The sequence below is a fragment of the Cryptomeria japonica genome, chromosome 10, assembly GCF_030272615.1.
Source record: "Cryptomeria japonica chromosome 10, Sugi_1.0, whole genome shotgun sequence".
Classification (NCBI taxonomy): domain Eukaryota; kingdom Viridiplantae; phylum Streptophyta; class Pinopsida; order Cupressales; family Cupressaceae; genus Cryptomeria; species Cryptomeria japonica.
Window position 1 is genome coordinate 21,729,551 of NC_081414.1, and position 21,533 is coordinate 21,751,083.

Sequence of the window (21,533 nt, forward strand, 5' to 3'; positions counted from 1 at the left end):
AACCAAGATGTCATCATTAGTTACTTTATAGTATAAGTTGTTGTCAGCATTACCTTTAGAAAAACCAATCTTCAAAAGATATTTATACAATCTAGCATACCAAGCTCTTAGAGCTTGTTTCAACCCATACAAAGCTTTCCTTAACCTGCAAACCATATCTTTATTATCTATCAAAGAAAATCCATCAAGTTGCTCAATGTAAACTTCTTCTTCAAGATCTCCATTCAAAAATGCACATTTAATATTCATTTGATATACTTTGTAGTTCTTGTGTGCTACAAAAGCCAAGAATAATCTGACTACTTCAATTCTAGCTACCCGTGCAAAGGTTTCATTATAATCAATTCCTTCTTTCTGTGAATATCCCTTACACACTAGTCTTTCTTTATTTTTTATTACCTTACCATCTTTGTTAAGTTTGTTTCTGAAGACCCATTTTGTTCCAATTACATTTTTGTCTTTAGGCCGGGGAACTAATGTCCATGTGTTATTCTTTTCAATTTGTTCTAATTCTTCTTCCATAGCTTTAATGCAATGTTTATCTTCACATGCCTCATTAATTGATGCTGGTTCAATTTGATAAATAAGACATTCCTCTTCATTTGCAAGTCTTCCTCTTGTCATAACTCCTTGATATTTTTTCCCAATTACCCGATCTTCAGAGTGGTTCAATCTTACATACTGGGGTGTCTTAGTTTACTGCAGTTCATTAGTTACAGTGGAATTTTAAGATGATACTGGTGTAACTGGATCTTCATTCTGTACTAGTGTGTTCAATGTAGGCTCATTTGTCAGTATCTCTGTTGCTGATTTAGAGTCTATATACCTTGAAGTTCCTCTAAACTATTCATCAATCTTCACATTTGTACTCTCAACAATTTTCTGCAATCTCTTGTTAAAATATCTATATGCCTTGCTCTTAGATTAATAACCAAGAAATATTCCTTCATGACTTCTAGGATCAAATTTGCCAATATACTCATCTCTTCTAATATAGCATTTACTTCCAAATATTCTAAAATATTTAAGAGTAGGAGTAATACCAAACCATAGTTCATGAGGGGTCTTACCAGTTTCACCTTTGATGTGAACTTTGTTGAATGTGTAGACTGTTGTGCTTACTATCTCTCTCCAATATACATGTGGTAGATTTGCTTCAGATAGCATACTTCTAGCTAAATCCAAGATAGTTCTATTTTTCCTTTCTACAACTCCATTCTTTTGTGGTGTCTGAGGTGCTAATAACCATCTTCTGATTCTATTTACTTCACAAAATGAATTAAACTCCTTAGATATAAATTCACCTCCTTGATCTGATCTTAGACATTTGATTTTCTTACCAATTTCATTCTCTACCATTGCTTTAAATAGTTTGAATTTCCCAAGTGCTTCTGATTTTTCTCTAAGAAAAGTAACCCAACACATTCTAGAATAGTCATCAATGATTAGCATGAAATATCTATCACCTTGTAAGCTTTTAGTTATAGCTGGACCACATAAGTCAGTATGAATTAAGTCAAGAGAATTATTGGATTTTTTTGGAATACTTTTAAAAGATGCTCTAACTTGTTTTCCAAATTGACATTCCTTACATACTGGATTGTGAGGTTTAACAATCTTAGGTAAGTCTCTAACTACCTTAGTAGTATTGATTTTCACAATGCAATCAAAATTTACATGACAGAGTCTCTTATGCCATAGCCAACTTTCATCAATATGTGCAATCAAGCATGTCTTTTCATTGTTGTTCAAATGAAAGATATTACCTCTAGTTTGATTACCGGTTGCAATTTCCAAACTAGTTTTGTTCATAATTTTGCATTTCCCATTCTTGAATTGTAACTAAAATCCCTTTTCAGCTAATTGACCAACACTCAAAAGATTATGCTTTAAACTTTTAACATAGTAAACATTGTCGGTATTATGCTTACCATCAAGAGATATAGTACCTTTTCCTTTGATCAAACAAGCTTTATCATCTCCAAATCTTACTAGACCTCTATTATATTCTTGAAAAGTCAAGAATTTACCTTTATCAGCAGTCATATGATGTGAACATCTTGAATCAATGATCCATTCATCCTTAACTTGATCAATTTTAGCTTCCAGGGCCTGATCTACTGGTTGAATAGTAGGTGTTGGTTGATCTTCTGTTATAGCAACAAAGACCCATCCATTGTCTATCGGATCCTCATTATAATCATCAGTGACTCCTTCATCGGTGAGATAACAAGACTTGTCTTTATTCTTCTTAAATCTGTATCTCTGATATTCAGGGTTAGGCTTGTATGTTCTTTTAGCTTCTTCTTTCAATCTTGCATGTCTATCAGGGAATCTTGAAGCCATATGACCAATCTTATTACAATTAAAACATTTAAAGGGTGCTTTACCTTCATACTTACTTCCAACTGGACCTTTAGGCATTTTTCTTGCAAATAGTGCTTCAAGTTCTTTAAGTTCTTCATTTTCTCTCCTGCTTTCTTCAAGTTCTCTTGCATAAAAGGTTTTCCAATCAAATTTGTCAAATGATGATGATGCAGATGATGTTGATGCCTTAAAAGCTAAATCTATCTTTATAGTAGCAATAGGAGCAAATTCCTCAAATTCAAAGGTTGAAAGTTTTCCAATCAATGTATCCCTAGTTACTGATGTATTAGTTATTGTTCTTAACTCATTTATAGCAATAACTTTCATTTTGTATGTCGGTGGCAATCCTTTTTAAAATTTTGAAATAATTTCATCTTCACTTAAGGTTCCTCCACAACATTTAATACCCTAAACAATTTCATTTACTCTTTAAATAAAAGCATAAATCCTTTCATCTTCTTCCATTTTTAGATTTTCATACCTGACTCAGAAGCTTTCAAGTTTTGCAATTTTGACTATGGAATCTCCTTCATTCAATGTTTCCAAATGGTCCCAAATAGCTTTAGCAGTAGATCTATCTGATAATCCCATGATTTGTTGATCTGATAATGCAATCAAAAGTGCTTCCCTTGCTTTGCAATCATTTTCCTCATCTTTAGCCAAGTTAGGTGGATTAGGCTGACCTTGAGTGGGAGCAGCAGTATAGCCATTCTTTGTAACTTTCTAGATGTCCTTTCCAATGAAATTCAGATGTGTCTCCATCCTGATCTTCCATATTCCATAGTTGGTTCCATCAAGTTTAGGACTGTCCTTCCTGAAATAGTTAGAAGACATTGGATCTCCTCAAGCTGTTAAACTTCTACAAAAAGAGGACTAGGCTCTGATACCAATTGTTAGGTTTTGGAGACAACTAAGAGGGGAGGTGAATCAATTGTCAAATAAATTCAAACCAAAAACAACTTAACCAAACTTAATGCTTAATATCGGTAAACTAGTTAAGTATGCTAGTAGACAGTTTTAACAATTAATTGCTATACTAGTAAAGATTAATGCATGAAACATAAACACAAAGTCATCCACAACACATGACATAGAAAGACAATAACACCCACAACACATAACACCAATGTTTGTATGTGGAAACCCTGTAAGGGGAATAACCATAGTGGGAAACCTTACCCATAATCAAATGATACTACTGCATATAGTATGTGTATACAATAAGGGGTCTGCACATGCAGAAAGGCCAAGCACCTAGAGCTCACTGCTTAAACACAAGTAGGATTCACATTGACTACAATTGGATGGTTAAATCCAATAATGATGTATTGCTCAAAATAGCATCTTCATATGCTGGATTCAGTACCAGTTCAATTCTGATATGCCTTCACATAAACCTTCCTTTAATCTTCAAATGATGTCCGTGTGTATTTCTCTACTTATTCTCGCATATACCAAATTACAATCCTTTTCACATTCGCACACTAATCTCACAAATGAGATCTTACATTTATACCATAACCTAAGACCAAGTTTAGTAGGTCGGATCTAAAAGATATTACAATAAAAACATTTTACAAGTAAAACAATAACCAATGCAATATCCGATTCAAGATGTCAGCTTAATGCATTTACAACAATAATAAATTATCTCCATAGCATGTCGTGCTGATTTGGAATAGATAAGCATGTCGGTGCTTATTCTGGACCTATTTGCTGGAAACAAAAAATATGCAAACTCGAATATACCAATTAATAAATCTTCAAGACAAAGTGTCCAAACGATGTCTTCAACATAACCAAGTATTTTCCATGTCATTCCAAGTGTCGATGAACAATATATCTTGCCAGTGTACCAGATACCAGTGACTATGCATTAGTCACTTGCTTGCTGGTAGACATTGTCAATTCTCCAAGTGCCAGAGTTAATAGGTGTTAATAGGTGTTGACATCAATGACAAAACCATATCAACATATCCAAAATAACAACAATCCTAAGAGGCTTAATTTTTAGAGTGAGTCAAAAAGCTTAGGTCTAGTTGTACTCACTTGGGTCATTCTCATAGGGTGATACTTTCTCCCACTGTGACATGCCAGCTAAAGGTATTCAAATCTCAAACATAGAAGCACTTCAAGGGTTGATATTTCTAATTGTCCATAAGAACAAGAGCAGACTCTCCTACGTTTTAGACAACTTCTCAAGCATAGAAAACAAGATTGTTTATTTACCATTAGTAAATTAAGTGTGCCTACAAAACTTTAAGAAGACATACAGTTTCGTTGATTTTCCTTACGCAACCTGCAAAACCAATATATTAGTAATCATGTTATTTTGAGTAATTGATTCTTTGGCCCACATAATCTTGAACAAACATTCTACAGAAAACTAGCTACGCTACTAGAAAAATCAAACAAACTAGGGTTAGCATTATTAATAGCCAAATTTAAGCATAAAAACCCTTAAATGAACTTTGTTTATGAAAAGACACAAATAGAAACTTGTACGAGTTTTCTCACCTAGCAGTATGAGTATTCCCACATTACCATACGAGTGCCCAAATAAACTCATATGTTACTGCAAAGGTACTCGTACGAGGTTCTAAACATAATATGGCCAGAGATCTGTGAGATTGAAGATTTGAAGATGCAAGAGGCCAAGAAATGAGATCTCTTGCCCCATGGTGGGTGCCAAAATGTCATGTGTGTGAAGTAGGGTATCTTCAGCTGCAACACAAACACTCAATAGACCATTACAAGCATGGTTAGCAAATTGAAATCAAATGAAAGATAAACCATGGCAAAGCAACCTATCGCCTCCTAAGAGATACGAGTGTGAATTTTCCCTCAGATCTAGATGAGCAATCCCATTGCCTTGACTACACCAAGATGAAGGATTTAAAATGATATGATGTGCAAGCTAGATGAATGCATGATTAAGCTAGATTGATCCAAGAAGCTAATTATGCTAATTATATGCATTGATTATGTTAAATGTTGATGCAATTAAGCTAGATGATAGATTGATTATGCTATATGATTAAGCAATTATACTAGAAGATGATCAAATTAATATAGATCTAAGATACAATAAATGATAACAGTGCTAAACTAGAATGCCATAAGTGATATGCCTATAATAACAATACTTGAGAGGGGATCCATTGTGCTCCAAAATGGGGGATATTTATAGGATTTCCAAGGCTAGGGGTGAGGTCATGGTAGGAATCAACGGTCAAGATTGAGTTTGAATATATCTAATGAATACTAAGAGGGGGGTGAGTTTGTATGCCAAAAAATACTATAAGCAAACTCTTAAATAGTTTAGTAGATAACTGGTGTAGCAGATTCACTAATAAACCAAATAAGATAAATACAAACCAAATAGCAAACAAAGCATTCACCCACAAAAGTACAATCACCATAGCACAATATATTTGACATGGAAACCCAAATGGGAAAAACCACGGTGAGCAGAAACTCACAAGTAACTATCTGCAGAATAGTAACTAGACCAGTTAAGGTCAGATTGGTTAAGGTCATACAATGTTCTTCACCAGAAAAGGTCCTGTTAGGAATCTAGATCTCTGTTAGGAGATAAGACATGTTAAAGACTACCCGTTAGAGGATTTAAGATGCGCAGTTGTGAACCACCTTGTTAGAAAATTTACAAAGGCTTTGCTGAGCCTACCCAGTTAAGGGCTTTAGACTTGTCCAATATGTGAGTAATCAACAAGTGGATGATCTAGATAATAACATAGTATGCTTAATTAGATCCTTGACAGCTCCTTGTTAATGTATTTCAACATTACTTCAGTCTTGTATATCTACACACTCTATCTCTTCACACAGACCTAACCTTCTCTTCAATGATCACACATAATAACCTTCCCTTTTCTATGTCACATACAAAACCTAGACATGATGTCCTTATAAAGGAATCTGATTTCATGTCAGTCCAATAAGATTAGACTACAAGTTCCTAGGTACAGTGCATCTAGACACATTTGGTAACATGACACAAAAACACTGCCAAAGTGTCGATGGATGATAACTCATCACACATTATAATAATATCGATTGGTAACTCATCACAAATATATATCAGTTAATATAATATACCGATAACCGGTTGTCAAAAATGAAAACTGGAAGATCATAGTGTTCCGATCAAAAATTGACTACCGCTCGGGCCTTCATTCCGCTTGAGATCCTCGTACTTCTTGGGGTCTTCATACCGCTTGGGGTCTTCAGTCAATCTATGACCAATAAACCTTCAGTCAATCTGTGACCAATAAACTATCTTCTGCAAAATACCGATAGTCTAAAGACTACATATTCAATGGCATACAATATCGGTTGGAACAACTACTGGTTGAGCATAACTCATACATCAAGTAAGTGTGTGTCCATCAATGACAATCAAAACATCATCAAAATACCAACAATCTCCCCCTTTGGCATTGATTGCAACACCTAGGAAAATTTTGATATCTAAGTGCTTTACAAAAAAAATGATGCCATAATCAAAATTACTCCCCCTAAGAATATATACTCCTCCCTTTGCAAAAATTACAAGTGCATAAAATGGTAACATTCACCAAAATTATAATTTACACTACTCCCCCTTTACCAACAATGACAAAGTAATGCAAAGTATCCCTTTTATAAAATAAAATAGAGTAGATGTTCATGACAATAAAGAATAAAATTTCTCAAAAATAGATTTAAAGTTCTACACAAAAGTCTTCATGTCCAATGTCCATGACACAAGTAATGAGGTAGCAATCTCACTTTCAATCTTCATCTAGAATGCCAGTTCTTCCATTTTGTTGATGATACTCATCTCTTGAGTTACCTTGATAGCTTCCAAGTTCAGAAAACATCTCTGAAGAACCTACAGTTTTGGCAATAGGAGCAGTTGAAGCTCCTACAGATCTTGAGTCCAGTTGCTGATTTCTATGTCCATCTTGGTAGTGTGATGCTGAAAATGATGAACAATTTTTCCATAGATAGTGAATAAATCATAGGGCATCTTGAAGTTGTAGATGTATTCTTTTAACTCCGATTGGAGTTGAGCTTTTTGTTTGACCACATCTTCACAAAATAGATGGGGTTGGCAGATTTTACTTAAAAGTAATTTACCTTCACCCATAGCAACACTAATATCATCCTTCTACTTCAGTAGTTGTGTCTTGAGTTCATTCATTTTCTTGACTAAGGCAATATTGAGTGCCTTTTCATGGTTCTTTCTTGCAGTTGCTTGAGCAACATCCTTCAAGCATTGTACCTAGTCCTCCACTACAGTACAAAGAATTTTGAGCTTGGATAGAGAGTTGGTACTAGGGAGGTTAGTACCAGGAATTAGAATGGTAAGGGTGTCAACAGCAAATTGTATGACATCCTGTTCTTTCTTCTTCCACAATTCTTTTAGTCTCTCATGTGCAAGTTTAATGCTTCGTAGCAGCTCAGACTCATCTGCTGATTGAGTCAGACAAGCAAGAGTTAGATCAATAGGATTGGTGGAATCAACCTGCTTGGTTTGATCACTGGTTGCCTTAGGAGTCTTCCCTCCTTCTTTGGCCTTGATCTCCACTTATTTTCTCTTCTATTCTTCTTACTCCTCTTCCACTCTTTTCTTTTCTTCTTCTTTCTTCTTCTCTGACTCTTTCTTTTTCTCCTCTTCTTGTTTCTTCTCCACTTCTTTCTTCTTCTTATCCTCTTCCTGCTTTTTCTTCTCTTCCTCCTTCTTCCTTTCTTCTTCCTTCCTCTTTTCTTCTTCTTTTCTCTTATCTTCTTCTTTCCTCTTATCTTCTTCTTTCCTCTTCTCTTCGTGTTTCCTCTTTGCTTCTTCTTGCCTTTCTTTTTCTTCTTGTTCTTTCTCTGCTTTCTCTTTGTCCTATTTCTCTTTCTCATCTTTTTCTTTGTCTAGAGTGACATCCTCTTTATCTAATGCACCAATATCAATAGGGTCATTTTTTTTTGTCACTTTCACCATGACTGTCAAATACCTCATCCGGTTTGACTAAGGATAGGTCAGGTTCTTGATCAGCCTGCCTAGTGGCTTCAGATACTTGGTGCATTTCGACAACAGTTTTAACCTGTATATGTGTATGTTTTTCTACTTCAGAGGTTTTACCTTCTAGTAACCTGAGTCGCCTTCTTCTCATAAATAAAATGCATTTGTACTTATCAATAATTTCAAATAACTCAAAATTTGAAGCATTAGGAAAGTACTGTGCAAAATTTTTCTCCCTGATCTCTTGTTCTCTTTCAATGGCAATGCACCATTTATTATCCAAAGAATCATACAAAGAAGTTGGAGTAATAGATTTAATCTCAGAAGGTGACCGATCATTAATACATAAATATTTAATGACCTCCTGTTCTACATCCTCTTTCTCACTATCATTAAAGTCATCAAAATATTCCTTTAAATCATCAAGCACTTTCCTCCTAATATTCTTTATTGTCCTCTGACAATGTGTCATTGGTTTATAAGAAGTAATATCTATATTTACCTGTGCAGAAGTTGTTGGTACATTACCTATAGACTTCGGCTTTTTGCTTGATTTCCTTGACTTCTTTATTTCAATCTCTGATTCAGTGTCTTCTGACTCTGGTGAGTGAGTCCTGGATTTCCACTTCCTCTTGAATACTTTTGCCGAAATAATCTCAGGTTTCTTTTTGGCTGGTGACCACTTGGTCACTTTTGGACTAGCGGATGTAACTAGTGATGATACTGATGGCACTACTTTTCTCTTTTTTTGCTTTGGTTCCTCAACTAGTGTGACCCTGTCTAAGTAGGTACTGGTCCTTTTCTTCTTTGCATCTAGTGGCGAGGCAAGTAGGATAGAGGCATACCTGATCAATATGTCATTCACCACTTCATACTCCATAGGGTCAACTACTTCCTTTCTAGGTTCCACCGCTTCCATTATGCAGTGATCTATCCTTATTGTGAAGCAGATGTCATCTTCATACTTCTTCACTAAATCACCAGATATCCTCATTCTCTAGTTCATCTTTAGTTTGAATTTGTCAAAATACTTATTTAGAACCTCAGGATATGTAGTTCCCACTACTTCTAGACTCTCCTTAATATGTTTGGAAACCAGTAGGTCAGTAGACTGTTGAACATCACCGACTCCAGGGAAATAACCTTGAAAATAGAAGAATAGATTAACTAGAAGTTGGCCAAACTTGAACCTCATTGATTTGTCATGTTTCATGGACTTCAGATTCTCCAACAATTGCTTCTGTAAACAAGTACATAGGTCATATTTAGTATCTTCCTTAGTCATCCTATAAGTAGCATTTATCGCAATAGTAGGGACAAAATTCATTCTACTGGCATAAAATATCATGTAACCAATCACCATGCAAGCATATTTCACCAGATCATCATCAATGGTGTTGATGGTCATTGCTTGTTGGTCACTTACAGAACCGATGAGCTCTGTCATTTTAGTTTTGGTGACCTTCCATAGAACTGGTACTTCTCCAACATTGCAGAATCTAGTGATAGCATGAATCGCTTCTGGTGTGATGTCATGGGTTTGCTCGAGGTACATCTTGTCACCATGCACTCTGCTGAGGATAATGTGAATATGTTCTAAGAATTCTTCCAGAAAGTATACCGCATTGTGCAGTTTCATTTTCTCAAGGATGCTATACTCTAGATTAATCTTCTTGTCATCTCCATAGAACAAACTTAGCTGGGAGTGAATTACTAGGGATCCTAGGTCTTCCAGCTTATAGTCTATATACCCTAAAATATCTCCCTCGACAATAACTCCAGTGGGAATTTGAGATAGGGCATTGTATCTCATTTTCTTCTGAAGAAACTCAGGTGTATCTACGGGTGCACTAGAACTAGAGTGCGATGTAGAAGCCATAACCAAATGAGAAGAATGAATTTTGAAAAATACCTTCACAATCTGAAATTTAGGTTTTGCCAATATCACGCACAATACACCACTTCGGTCGCTAGTTCACCACTTAGTGTTCTTCACTGATTGCTTGAAAATGATTGCAAGATTTCACACAAGATTTATTCAAATGTTAAACAAATCGCTCTAGTTGATGTACTCTTGAAAATTCTTCTTCCCAAAACAGATAAGTAAAAGTGACGACAAAAATCCCTTTTAAACAAACTCTCACCTACCATAATAAATGCATCACCGCTAGTGTACAAACCCTAATTTTGCCTTTTACCACTTCAGATCTTTTGCCGATTGATAGGTAACATATACCAATAAAGTTCTTTACTGATATAAACCAAGGGTTCAAAATATTTCACTGATATGTTCCCCATAAGATTTTTTGAAGCTCGGTTTGCCGGTTCAGAAACTTCCACACTAGGTGTAGAAACAGGTTCATCCTGTGACTCTTCTTCTGATTTCTTTTTCCAATTTTTATTCATTTCCCCTTGAATGGTTTCAACGTTAATCTTCCCTTTTGGAGTGATCGGTATATCACCCGATAGGTTCTTTCTCAGTCTGCAAGTTTTGGCAGTGTGTCCTAGTTTGTTGCAATGATATCATACCGTTCTAAGTGTTCTCCATGGTCCATCATTCATACTTCCATTCTTCCTTCTGCATGTTGCAGCAGTTTGACTACTACCACGACAGATCAAACAAGTTGCTCTCCAACTAGTTGTCACTTGATAACCGACTGACCAATGGTCATAGGTATTGTACTGGTTGGGATTCTGATTCATAGAAAGTTCTGGGATAACTCCTTGAGTCCTTGGAGGATATCTCCCAGTGTTGTGCAAAACTGACCTGCATTCAAATGCTTTATGCCCAAACTTGTTGCATGCATAATAGTTTCCATTGAATCTATTGGATCTAGGCACATTGTTTTGAAAATAAGGAAAATTGTTGTAGGCCTTGCTTCTACACACATTGGTAGTATGTCCCTCTTTGAGACAATTAAATTAAATGGGTTTAAATTTTTTCCTACCTTTACCCTTGGATGTTGGTTACTTCTTTGATGATTTATCTTTTGTTCCATAGGTCTCACCTTCCTCATACCCAGAGAAATCAAGTCCAGTGGTATCCTTTGCTCCCTTCGCAGATTCTAGCTTTTGCTCTAGCTTAACAATACTCTGATTGAATTTGCCAAGTATCTCCTTTGACTCAGTAAGTTCCTTGGAAATAGCAGCATTGGGTTCTATCAAGGTTGCATTCTCAGAAATAGCCATGTTTAGTTCACCTTGCATTTCTTTTTTTTCCACTTTAGTCTCTTGGAGATGAGCGGTAAGGGTACTAATTTCTTGCTTCATCTTGGAGATCTCATGATCTTTGTCTTTTACCAAATCTTTAGCTTTCCTTGTGTTCTCAAGCTCCTGACGCATTTTGATAGTCATTCCTTCCAACTCTCTTCTCAAGTTGGCATTTTTCTGCTTCATCAGAAGAGCTATTTTCAGTAAGTTCCATCAATTTTTCAGCATGCTCTCTTCTCTTGGCCAAAGAGGATTTGTACTTGACTTTGAGTTCATCATAGGCTCTCTCAGTTTGAGTGAGATGATGAGTAAGTTCACTCACACTGTATTCCCCCATATCTCCTTCCAAGTGGTTAGACTTATAGAAAGGTTGGCTCTGATACGAATTGATGAATATTAAGAGGGGGGGGTGAATTAGTATGCCAAAAAATACTATAAGAAAACTCTTAAATAGTTTAGTAGATAACCGGTGTAGTAGATTTACTAATAAACCGGTTAAGATAAATGCAAACCAAATAGAAAACAAAGCAGTCACCCAAAAAAGCACAATCACCATAACACAAGATATTTGACATGCAAACCCAAATGGGAAAAACCATGCTGAGCAGAAACTCACAACTAACTATCTGCAGAATAGTAACCAAACCAGTTAAGGTCATACAATGTTCTTCACCAGAACATATCCTATTAGGAATCTAGATCTCTATTAGGAGATAAGTCCTGTTAAAGACTACCCGTTAGAGGATTTAAGATTCACAGTTGTGAACCACCTTGTTAGAGGATTTACAAAGGATTTGTTGAGCCTACCCTATTAAGGGCTTTAGACTTGTCCAAGATGTGAGTAATCAACAAGTGGATGATCTAGATAATAGCACAGTATGCTTAATTAGATCCTTGACATCTCCTTGTTAATGCATTTCAGCATCACTTCAGTCTTCTATCTGCACACTCTATCTCTTCACACAGACCTAACCTTCTCTTCAATGATCACACATAATAACCTTCCCTTTTCTGTGTCACATACAAAACCTAGACATGATGTCCTTATAAAGGAATCTGATTGCATGTTGGTCCAATAAGATTAGACTACAAGTTCCTAGGTACAGTGCATCTAGACAAATTTGGTAACATGACACAAAAACACTGCTAAAGTATCAGTGGATGATAATTCATCACAAATATATATCGGTTAATACAATATACCAATTACCGGTTGTCAAAAATGAAGACTGGAAGATCGTAGTGTTCCGATCAAAAATTGACTACCGCTCAGGGCCTTCATTCCACTTGAGATCCTCATACCACTTGGGGTCTTTAGTCAATTTGTGACCGATAAACCATCTTCTATAAAATATCGATAGTGTGAGATTTTGCCAAGATCAAGAGCTTAATGAAATGTACAAAAGAGACAAAATATAGGACAAGAATAAACTATATTCTCATCAATAGAAAATGATCAATAATATCCATTACATACAATGTAGATGAGCCTGCATATATAGGGAAGGCTAGGGATATGTGAGCACACAAACATGACATGTGGCTCAATAAGAAATAAGGGTAGGTAGGAGAAATAATATAATAGTCCACATGAGGTGGATCACCCACTGAATGTGGAGTGTAACAACAAAATCAACACCATAAAAGGTGGAATTTCTCCTACACACACTATCTCAATGTGGTACAAACATTCACGTGTCTCATACCCAAACTATTACAAAAATGCATTTCCTAAGTAAACTTAAGTAAGGTGTAATAATATCCATGATGAATAATTATTTACACCAACACCCCCCCTTAAGTGCGACTTAGGGGAATGCACTTAAGTCTACAATGCAACTAAGCAATGAAAGATGGGTCCCGGCTACTGGGCCATGTTAGGTACCCATTTACAAATGCAAATGCATGAAAACCAATGCAATGAAATCTCTCACAAAGTGGGGAAAGAGAGAAAAACCCAATGGGAAAAAACCCTCCCCCAAAAGAGAGATGAAAGCAATACAAGAGAACTCTCATAGAAGAATGTGAAGAACAAAATCCCATGTGAGGAAAAAGTCCCCCCCATATGAGAGAAGAAGAGAAGCTAGGAAGCCCCCCCTCAATGTGGAATCTGCACCAATGATAGAAGCTCGTTGTATGAAGAAACTGCTCCACAAATAGCAAACAACATTCCTCCCCTTAGGAAGAAACAAAACCAAAGGTGGATCCATGAAGTCTCCCCAATCATGAAGGGAAGATGTATCAAGAAAACTCATGATGAAAGGAATCTCTGAAAACTGCTCAAGTGTCCCCATGTCGATGCTAAAAGATACCCCTTCCAAAGGTGGTAAACTATGCCACACTGCTAAAAAAGGCACTCCAAGATCTAGTGGAGATGGATGTAGAACATGTCCCAAAGACTCACATGTCTCCTCAAAAAATAAAGAGACCTCCTCCAACTGTTGTACATAAGTATCCACAATCATGTCAACCTCTAAAGATTGATTATGTAGAGAATGCACAAGAGGGTCAGAGTGTTCCCTCGCAACAATCGAAGAAGGATCATCTTCATCAAAGAGAAGATGAATGTAATCAATGATGTCTCCCAAATTTGCAATGTAGGATTCCATAAATAAACCTGCAATGTCTGTCAAGTAATCATCCCATGAATCTGAAGCTGGAAGATAATGAATATCCTGATGCACTGAATCACATGAAGGCAAAATTGTTGCACTATCCATATCATCAGGTGCAATAGGTGATGTGATATCAATATGAGGAGATGAAATACAAGGCTCAAGAATGGGGTCACATGTGAGAATCCCCATGTTCAAGTATCCAAAGTTCTCCTCAAAATCTGAACCATCACAAGAAGTGTGATTATCATGTGTAGAATCATCAAATGTGAAATCATCATCATCAACAAAATCTGAAAAGGAGTATAACTGAGATGCATGATCAACCACCCTAGTCACAATGATAGCTCTAGTCTCCAAGTCTGTAATGAAAACTGAGTCAAGTGTGAACTCCATAACTCTCTTATTTGTGCCATGTGTGATTTGATAGATAGAAAGGAGATTGTTTGTCAAGTGGGGTACACACAACACATCATTGAAGGAGTTATCCCCAATGTCAATAGATCCTTTCCCAATCACATCCATGTATGTATGATTACCCATCAAAATCTGTGGCATGGTGCAAGGCTCAAATGTAGAGAACATAGATTGCGAAGATGCCATATGATGAGAAGCCCCTGAATCTAGAAGCCATCTCTCTAAATCATGACTGATAGTAGCACATAGAGCTTTTCCTTTTCTTGTTCCAAAAGAGTGAGTCTTCCCACTTGTAGAAGCCATGAATGCTTGCCCTTTTCCTTTTGAATGTGAGGAAGTGGAAGTTGATGAATCATCCTTCTTGTAGACTTTAGGCAAATCAATGTTATGCTTTTTGATGATATGTGTGAGCTCATCAATCTTCTTAGAATGGCAACGATGCTCCTCATGACCAATCTTTTTACAATAAGCACAAGTAGGTCTCTCCCTCTTTGGTGAACTATCTCTCTTGGAAGAGGATGAATCTCCTTGTTTTGGAGAAGATGGTACTTTGTCCTTAGGCTTTGATTGCCATTTCTTCTTGTTTGAGTTGTCCTTTCCTTGATTTCCTTTGTTCCCTTGATTTGCCACTAATGCTTGAGACTTAGAATCCTTAAGAATGCCCATTCTTATCAACTTAGTTTGTTCCATCATCAACATTTCATTGAAAGCATCAAATGTAGGCATTTTGTAGCTTGAACCCATTGTCATCCTATGGGTTTGGAAACTAGAAACAAATGCTGCATATTCTTGTGGAAGCTTGCCTATCAAGTTGAATATCAATTGAGTATCCTTCTTATCAATGCCACAATCTTTGAGTTGTGCCCTCAACTCATTTGCCTTAGTGACATAATCTTGTATAGTATCAAAGTTCTTGGGATCTAACATGGTGAGATCACTATCAATTTGATATCCCCTAATCTCATCAACTTGACCATACAAGTCTTGAAACTTTTGCCAAGCATCCTTGATTAGAGTACATTTCTCAATATGAAAAATGAGATCCTTTGATACATACTTTCTTAAGGTACCAATTGCCATGATATTTTTAGTGAGCCAATCTAAGTGACGAACTGGATCAACCTTAGGATCAGCGGGAGCAACAATAGTTCCATCAATGTAATGAGTGAGTACTTTTTCTGTAAGTTTACTCCATGCATCAATTTTCCAAGTAGCATAATTATGAGGAGTTAAGAGAGGAAACTTATAAGAACCCATTGCAGAAAAAAAGAAGGAACACAAGAGCACAAAAGAACAAGAGACACCCCCCCAAATTCAATCAATCAAAGTACCCCCCCAAAAATGATGATTTTGGCACTTTATACTTAGTGCGATTACAATGAGCCACTTGCAAAACAAGGCAAAGTGGACTTATGATACAAATTTTACAACTTTTCAAATGAGATACAAGAGACTTCAATCAATAGTGCAATGAATCTAACTGAGATTCAAGCAAATATACAAGTACCAAGAGAGCCAAAAATGGCCAAAATCTGAAAGTATAATTTCTACTTACAATGGCATCAATCTGATAGAATTATGTGAAAGTAGATGGAAAAATACGCACTTTCAAAAAAAATGGCACCTTAAAAGGAGGTCGTATGACCCTAAACGAAGCCTCTGAAGTTGCAAAAACTAGGTTTACTCAAGTACAGTCACCAAAAACTGCATTTTCTAAAAAAACAGTGCATCAAAATCAAAAAATTTCTTCACCACTGCGGAGAGCACAAAATTCTAGCCCATTTCAAAAAAAAATTGCACCCAAAAAGGAGCAAAAATGAGTAAGTTATGGCCATTTGAAGTTGAACTGCAAAATCAAAAAGATCAATGAGAGGGGCCTGCAAAATTTTTGAAAAATGATGATGTGGTGCTGACGTCAGCAAGTCACTATGTTAAATTTGACGGCCATATGACCGTCACAAAAACTTTGCCTCCTTGCTGACTGAGCGTTCGTACTATACGGACTGATGATGTGGCAGATGACTATGTAGGTCGTACCATATGGATTTGCTGACTGGGCAGGTCTGCATGGCAGATGATGTGGTAGACGTACGGATGTCTGCATGGCGCAAGTGACTGTGTGTATGAAGGTGACATGTCACTATGTACGGATTGCTGACTGTGTGAGCCACATGGCATCTGCATGGCAGCCAGACGTGTTTTGGCGGTCGCCGGAGGTCTCTGCCGGCGGCGGTCGGTGTCGCTAGAGGCGGGAGCTAGTGGAGCCAGAGAGTGGCACCGGGAGCCGAGGCGATGGTGGGAAACCTGGGCACCGGTGATGGGAGACAGACGGCGGGTACCGTAGGTACGACGACAGGAACAGAGTTGCAAGTAGCGTTGTCACAAGTACTCGGCGCGGGTACAGCCCTGCGACACGCAGGTACGGGGGGGTTTGCGAACCCCCAAACACAGAATTTTTTTATTTTTTTTATTTTTGATTTTTTTTCAATTTTTTGAAAAAAATTTTCAGAAAATAAATTTTATTTTTTTTCGAAAAATTAATAAAAAATTTGGAAATCCGTACAATAATAGCAAAATTGGCGAAAAAAATTTTCTCACCAAAATAGGCTGACTTTATAACCAAAATTCATGGAAACGACCTTCTGGACGCAATGGTGGGGTCGGATCAAGTCTAGGACGCCTCCAAAAGATGCTGCTCCTCAGATCTGCCTCTTGACGTCACAATAATGCCTCTTCAAGACGAATCAATGAAGCCCCAAGGCTCTAATACCATGTGAGATTTTGCCAAGATCAAGAGCTCAATGAAATGTACAAAAGAGACAAAATATAGGACAAGAATAAACTATATTCTCATCAATAGAAAATGATCAATAATATCCATTACATACAATGTAGATGAGCCTGCATATATAGGCAAGGCTAGGGATATGTGAGCACACAAACATGACATGTGGCTCAATAAGAAACAAGGGTAGGTAGGAAATAGGTGTGGGTAGGTAGGAGAAATAATATAATAGTCCACATGAGGTGGATCACCCACTGAATGTGGAGTGTAACAACAAAATCAACACCATAAAAGGTGGAATTTCTCCTACACACACTATCCCAATGTGGCACAAACACCCAAGTGTCTCATACCCAAACTACTAAGAAAATGCATTTCCTAAGTAAACTTAAGTAAGGTGTAATAATATCCATGATGAATAATTATTTACACCAACAGATAGTCTAAAGACTACACATTCAATGACATACAATACCGGTTGGAACAACTATCGGTTGAGCATAACATACATCAAGTAAGTGTGTGTCCATCAATGACAATCAAAACATCATCAAATTACCAACAATATCAAGGGTCAAATTGGAGGAGGTTGGAGAAGAGATTGGAGGGAGGGACACTTGTCATCTCTGTGGTGACAAGTGTCAAGGAATCTTTCTTATGAGAGGGCAAGTGTCCAAGGGAAGAGACATGTGGCAAAAGTGCCATGTGTCTCAAAGGGAGAATATCCAACCCATAGGAGGTTAGGATAAGGAGGTTGGGATGTGAAAGAGGATAGAATTAGTTAAACCCATGATTAGTTGGAATGGGTTATGTTAGCATGTGGTTAGGTTAGGTGGTTAGAAGTTAGGAGGCATGTGGTAAATTTGAATTTAAAATTCAAATAATAGGAAAAGACTAATTAACTTTCAACAACTCATAAATTGATTTCTTTTAATTAATTAGGGGATTAGAATAATGAATTAAATGGGGGGGGGGGTTAATTAATCAAAGGGACTATTGAAATGAACTTATTAAATAAATCCTTATATTTATTAATAAGCAAGTGAATTGGGAATTTAATCAAATTGCTAATGAATTCAATTAAATTGGGAAGGAGGATTAATTAAATAATTATTTATTTAATTAATTATCTTCGGACCATTTTTAGGTGTATACAATGATAAGTTACACTTCCTATATAGAGGATGGTATAATAAATTGTAGGTTTCAAAACGTAATGTGTGTTTTGACCTTGAATTTACAACATACCTAATCCATGTGTTATTTACCTATGTCTATCTAGTTGTGCATTTTTAAATAGAAACAACATGATTGTTGGCATTATTGGAAAAATAGGAATGTAGTACTAAAAATTATATTTGGGAGAAAAAATGGTGTGTTTTGGGTAGCATGTGAAGAATATGTCACAAAAAATGACTTGCATTATAACTTTTTGGGTTCAAATGATCTCTCTCTACATCTTGGTCATTTCATGGTTGATAAGATGTTCTTTCTTGTTCATTTCATATTATTTGAAATTAATGAGTGGATATCATAATGTTTCTCTTTAGGTAATAGAAACATGTGCACCCAAACAAAAGTGTATTCCTCATTTTATGTTAGTGTAGGGTTGTGATAGGATGACATTGTAAATATGAAGTTGCACTTGTTGAATTACATAGTGCATTTGTCAATGTACATAAGCTTAGTTTATGGTTGATAAGATGTGTCTTTTTTATCGATTTGATGTTATCTCAAATTAATAGTGAGGTATCACCTCCTCTATATGCTAACTTCTTTGTTGGTTATAGAGGTTTAGTATCACTATCTTCCATAATATTTCATAAATTACTAAATGCTTCATGCGACCATAAGTGTGATATGAAATACTTGCCATTATTCATTGAATAGCTTCACCTTAACTCTATCCTTTATGTAAGATATATATATTGGCAACAATAATGAAGGAAAAGTAAGAGGGGGGTGAATCAATTTTTACCAAATTAAACAAACTAAGCACAACTTCATATCTGATCAACTGTAGCAAGAACAAAGATAAACACAATAATAGAAAAACACATAACACTAATATTTTTACATGTAAAATATGGTTAAGGTAAAAACCATGGTGGGAACCTACCCACAATAAGATGATACTTTGCATTAGTATGTGTAAATATTACAATGGGGAATGCACATGCATTCAAGCACACTGCCTAGAGCTTACTACTCAAAATAGCATAACCTAGAAGGCTACATCCCTCAAGGAAGGTTCACTACCTTACAATTATGTTCGAACAATAATCTGGTTTACATGAACTAAAATAATACCATCTCCCAATGCCTGATGGCAGTTCTAGTTAACCACATTTGTCAGCTCTACAATACTCTCTGCTCAACACTTCACAACGAAAGATGAATTTTCTTGTTCACACATACACAAAACTCCTTGATAATACAAAAACAACCCTTAATCAACCATTGATCTCCAAATTACATGAATATAACACCCATTTATACAAATCATCAACCTTGACTACAAGGTCGGCTCAACCCTTAAGACCTAATTACATAATGACAACACACAATACATAAATCTACCACCACACCAATACAATGTTGTTTCTAACATAGCATGGAACCAAATCAATTCCTTGAACATGCAACACCACCAAAAATCTCACCAAGATCATCTGCAACAAGCTACACCACCAAAAATGTCGCATAACATGAAGAACATCACCAAACCCATAAGATCCACAATAATGCACACAATGATCAATGTAGACTAGCAAAACAAATAAGACATGATTAGGAAACACCAACAATAATGTTAGAACCATTTGTTATAGCTACACCAACACCATTTAATCAAATCTTCATCGATCAACATGCTAATACTCAAGAACACATAATAGCAGCAACTAGGACTAGAAAGATAACTTGTGGAGCACCAAATCACAAACCATATGAATTAAAGATACACATGAACATCCCAAACACTCTCCTAAATCCACAACTCAAGATGTAATCATTCCAAAGCACAACAGATCAAATACCAGAATACTGCAACACTAAACACTGAAAAACCAATCCTCATACTAGAATCTATAACTTGATCAAATCACCACTTAGTATCATGAAACCAACACTTAATAAAGGATCTATAGTTGATTCAACATATCAAATAGATAAACCAACCAAATCAACTCTCTGCAATCACCAGAACACCAAAACACAAGAATACGTTAACATCAATGACAACAACATATCCTAGCAGCAACAATATCTAACAATCTCCTCCTTTGGCATTGATGGAAACATATGAATGTGAAAAACAATCAATGCAAAGAAAGGAACAACACTAGCAATCTCCCCCTGAGATCATGCACACAAAGTTTCCAAGATAAGGGTATTTTTCACATGCTTCTCTTCCCCTTTGATAGCAATGCCAAAGATCATACAAATCATTATTCTCTCCCCCTTTACCATATAATCTCTCTCCCTTAGAAAAACTTGCAAATATGAACAAATAAATCACTCATTGACTACTCCCCCAGAGCAATAGCACTCACTCATCAATCTAGATAAGAATATAGGACTATGAAGTCCACCGGATTGATGCATATCAATGCATCTAGTTCTCATCAGGAGGGGCAAAGACCCCTAACTTATCTCTTAGATATACAAATGTATCTACAGGCAAAGTCTTACTAAAGATATCTGCAATTTGATCCTTTGTAGATACATATTCCAATTTTACTTCTTCCTCCCTAACTTTCTCCCTCAAGAAATGAGACTTAATTGATATATGATTTGTTTTAGAATGCAGTATCAAATTCTTGGAAATATTAATAGCACTTGAATTATCACAATATATAACATTAGGTTCATCATAAACAACTCTAATATCCTTCAACATCTACTTCATCCAAACTACCTGAGTATATTTTCTAGCAATGGCAATATATTCAACTTTTGCAATAGATACAGAAATAGCACATTTCTTCATACTTGCCCAAGAAACCAACTTCTTTCTCAAAAAGAATGCTCCATCGATAGTGCTCTTCTGGTCATTAACATCACCTGCTCAATTAGAATCAGTATAAGCACATAAAATGAAATCGTCATTCTTCAGATACCA